This window comes from Cupressus sempervirens, chromosome 10 (genome assembly GCF_028749045.1).
Source record: "Cupressus sempervirens isolate cs-2001-9-10 chromosome 10, ASM2874904v1, whole genome shotgun sequence".
NCBI lineage: Eukaryota > Viridiplantae > Streptophyta > Pinopsida > Cupressales > Cupressaceae > Cupressus > Cupressus sempervirens.
In genome coordinates this window covers 643,271,632-643,276,214 of record NC_143127.1, presented here as the reverse complement: position 1 = coordinate 643,276,214, position 4,583 = coordinate 643,271,632, and the positions used below count along the sequence as shown (strand labels likewise).

At 43.4% G+C, this 4,583-nt stretch overlaps 1 pseudogene; it reads left to right on the top strand.

Moving 5' to 3' along the window:
* The first annotated feature begins 315 nt into the window (after positions 1-315).
* LOC149535474 (subtilisin-like protease pseudogene) lies at positions 316-2,660 on the top strand (annotated as a pseudogene).
* Positions 2,661-4,583: the final 1,923 nt, after the last annotated feature.

Below are 4,583 nucleotides of genomic sequence, written 5' to 3'. Positions count from 1 at the left end.
AAAAGTTAGCAGCTCAGCCTTACTTGGATGCAACCATTTTATTCTTAATGGTCTGCAAAGCCATGAAGACTGTGAATCAATAAACAGTTTAAGAGATTTGGTTTTGCCTAAAAGTTGCATCGTATTTCATTTATATGGTCAAGTCTGGCAGTTGCTGCATGTATGAATATTAAGACCACTTTGGAACTTTGCTGCAAGCATAAAAGGTAAAATTATGTTTGCTTGAAGATGTGTTGTGGTTAAATGAGATTGGGAAGATAATCTACTGATTGATTCATATTATTGATCTCGAAATTGAATACCTGAAGAGGAATCATGGGTTTTTTAATTCATCGTCCCACGGTGGTTAATGTTCTGTTGCTAGCAATCATAGCAGTGTTGGCTGCGAGTGGTTATGCAAAAGCGACGACATACGTTGTTCACCTCGAACATCCAGAGACGGCATTAACAACTCTTGATGACCGCAAAATCTGGTACGCATCATTCGTAGGCCAAGACAAGCCAATTTTGTATGCTTACGAGAATGTCCTAAACGGGTTTGCTGCGCGCTTGACAAAGTCAGAACTGGAAGCAATCAAAGATAAAGAGGGCTTTATTGCGGCGTACCCAGACACTCTCCTGCCACTGCAGACCTCATATTCCGGAGAGTTTCTCGGCCTACAGCCAAGCAACGGCCTGTGGCCGGCGACCGCCTTCGGCAAGGGCGTCATCATCGGAATCCTCGACACGGGCGTCTGGCCAGAGAGCCCTTCTTTCTCCGACGCCGGAATGTCAGCCCCGCCGGCAAAGTGGAAGGGCATCTGCGAGAGCGCCCTTGATTTCAACTCATCCAACTGCAACAACAAACTGATCGGAGCCAGAGTATTTAGCAGCGACACCAATAACCCCAGTGCACGTGACACAGAAGGGCACGGCACTCATACCTCTTCTACAGCCGCCGGTACCAGGGTAACAAACGCCAGTTTATTCGGTTACGCCGCCGGAACGGCGTACGGAATGTCTTCCGGCGCACACGTAGCCATGTATAAGGTCTGCGGCGACAACGGGTGTCTGCAATCGGATCTTCTGGCGGGAATGGACCAGGCGGTGGCCGACGGTGTTGACGTCATGTCGCTCTCTATCGGGGGACTCACGGGACCTTTTTACTCAGATCCCATTGCCGTGGGCGCGTTTACTGCAGTCCAGAAGGGAATTTTCGTCGCTTGCTCCGCTGGCAACAGCGGTCCTAGTTACTCTTCGCTTTCTAACGAGGCACCGTGGATCATGACGGTGGGGGCCAGCACAATGGACAGGAGTTTCATCGCAACCGTCCATCTGGGCGACGGGAGTGTCTTCAACGGGGAGTCTCTGTTCCCGGGGAAAGGCCTCTCGGACTCACTGCCCCTTGTCCACGTCAATACATCGAGCGGGAACTTGTGTCTCAACGGCAGCCTGAGCTCGAGCGCCGTCGCCGGGAAGATTGTGGTGTGCGAGCGAGGCTCAATAGCTCGTGTAGGGAAGGGTGACATCGTCAAAGCGGCGGGAGGCGCGGGGATGATATTGGCGGGGGACAAAACTTCCGGTGAAGAAATCATAGCGGATGCCCATGTTTTGCCGGCGACTTACGTCGGCTACAAAGCCGGACTCGCCATTAAAGCCTACGCTGCCTCAGGAAAAACACCGACCGCGGCAATTGATTTTCAGGGGACTGTTTTCGGGACGAAAGAGGCGCCGGCGGTGGCGGCGTTTTCGTCGAGGGGTCCGAGCTTTGCGGATCCCGGAATCCTGAAACCCGACGTCATAGGTCCTGGAGTTAACATTCTTGCGGCGTGGCCTACGAATATCGGCCCCACTGGCGTCCCGGATGACCAGAGAGTCGTTGAGTTTAATATAATTTCCGGGACGTCGATGTCATGTCCCCATGTGAGCGGGCTCGCCGGTTTGATCAAGGCAGCGCATCCTGACTGGAGCCCCGCCGCGGTTAAATCAGCTCTGATGACCACGGCAAGTGTTGTGGATAAGAAAGGCATGCCGATCCTTGACAGCTCAACCAATTCTAAGGCCGATATTTTTGGTACAGGCGCCGGACATGTAGACCCGGAAAAGGCAGCGGACCCGGGGCTAATCTACGACCTAACGCCGGCCGATTACATTCCTTATGTCTGCGGCCTGAATTACACCGGCAGCCAGATTGGGGTGATTGTGGGTAGAACTGTGACTTGCCCGACCGGTGATCCCGAGAGCATGCGCTCGGGAAATTTGAATTACCCGTCTTTCTCTGCGGATTTCGGAGGAGCGGGAGGGGCGCCGTCAACTACATTCCGACGAACGGTGACTAACGTTGGGACGGCCAAGTCCAGCTACGTGGCCAGTATCGAGGCGCCACCTGGAGTGAACGTTAGGGTGAGTCCGTCAGTTTTAACCTTCAGCAAACTGATGGAGAAGCAGAGTTTCAGCATCACGTTGGCGACAAGCGCTCCTGTAACGCGTTCATTTTCTCAAGGTTCTCTTACCTGGGTTTCCAATTCTACCTCTAGTCATTCCGGTTACCAAGTAAGAAGCCCCATATCCATCGTCTGGTCTACACCATCCTTGTAACAGCATTTTTTGCATTCAGAATATTATGTATTCTAGGGCCTGGACGACCGTGGCTATTAGGGATTCCTCAAGGATGATGTGTATTCGCGGGAATAGCATATTCTAATTCCTCGTCCGCCCTAGCAATCATGCATTGCTTACAAGTAGTTTTGTGTTTGGCTTTATAATGTTAATAAATTTCAACTGTTGTTGAATTGACGTGTTTTCTATAAACTCTTCCTTACTAACTGCAATATAACGAATTAGTGAGAATGTGTGTCATATGACCTGCTAAGTGAAATAATTCTAATGTTACGAACTAGTGAGAATGTGTGATATGACCCGTTAAGGGATATTACAAAAGTAATGCAATTCTTAATTGCAGTTTGAACAGTAGAGTGAGTACATAACAAGTATTATGTCAGTTTAAAAAGTATGGGAAAAAAATTGTATATTTATCTTAATATATTGTTTATGTTAATTTTATTAATTTAATATTTAATTTTGTATTCAATCGTGTTAGTATATTTTCCATTAATTTCACATTCTATTATTCATTTCTAGTGCTTCTATGTACTTGAGGATGAATGAAAGAGTGTAAAATCAATTTTAATAGATAACTAAGATTTGATATCTTCTTTTTTTTTTTTTGGTATATTATAGATATTTTATGCAGTCTTCTAACTTTTTAATAAAAAAATATTCAATCTATCTTATGTTTAATTTTAGTATTTCAATACGCAATATGTTTCCATTAAGATTTTTATTTTTCCATCTTAAATAACTTGTATCTAAGATATGCTTTCTTGCATTTAGTTGCAAATCTAATCTTGTTCTTCTTATGAGAAATTATAAGGCACGATTAGGTGCCACTTGGTCAGGGGCTTTACCTCTAGCCCTTTTAGGACCTTTGCCCTATCAGGGGTATTCTTGTTAAAGGACTTTGAATACTACCTAAATTTTCACCTTGTTGAAGGATCTATAATAAAAATTTGCTGGAATTTACCTAGTTAAGGGATTTTGATTGTTGTATACTTTAGGAAACAATAGAAAGAATGATCTTTGTAAAAACACTACCTCTTCCCTAATAGATCAACTAGAGCTCAAACTCAGTTCTCAAAACTCTTCACTTCATCCTAGTTGGATTGCACCTTGCATTTCTTTACCTATCTTTCTCAACCATGGTCAATAGAACAAACTAATTATCCTCCACCTAAATATACAAATTTTGCAATTTCAACACCTTAACTAAACCCTAAACCTATTACTAATATAAAATTGAAATATCCCATTTACATCCAACTAGGTCATAAGATAATCTCTTATGCTTTAAAATACTTTTACATGATCCCACCAACTAATTCACATAATTTTGTGGCATAGGTAAAACAAATGTTGACCAACCGATTTCTTCCTCTAGAAGCATTTCCATACATTATTCTCAATCATGTCATGTGGGATAGTAACTTCTAGATGTGCATTTATGTAAGTAGATCACTATTACTTTTGCATATAAGATACCCAAAAAGGAAGGTAACAATCGGTATAGCCAAGAAATAATGAGAGTATAAGAGTATAAACTATGTTATCATCTATTCGAAGGAATCAACAGAATAGTATAGTCCATCAAATATCAAAAAATTAAACCCACATAAGTGACAATGAAGAGTATCTAGTTACAACATTTTAGAACATTTTTCTAACTAATGTCTAATTATCTAGCTTCTTGCTCACTCCTATAATCAATGGTGGCACATCGATTTGGAGATGGTATGATAGGAGACCTAGTAGTGTCTTTTCTTTGATCCTTAGGCTTACAAGTCCCTTCATTTCTTAGTTTCTACACTAGCTGAGTTAGTAGGATGTTGAATTGTTCATCCTTCTTCAGTGAGGTCTACCCATGAGCCAAATATTTTCTGTCAATTATTTCTTTCCCTTCCTAGAGGATCTTAAGGAAGTCCCTTTCTTTCAGTTTGAAGACTGATGTAACATGCATAGCAACATCAATAGCTATTAGACTCTTTTTT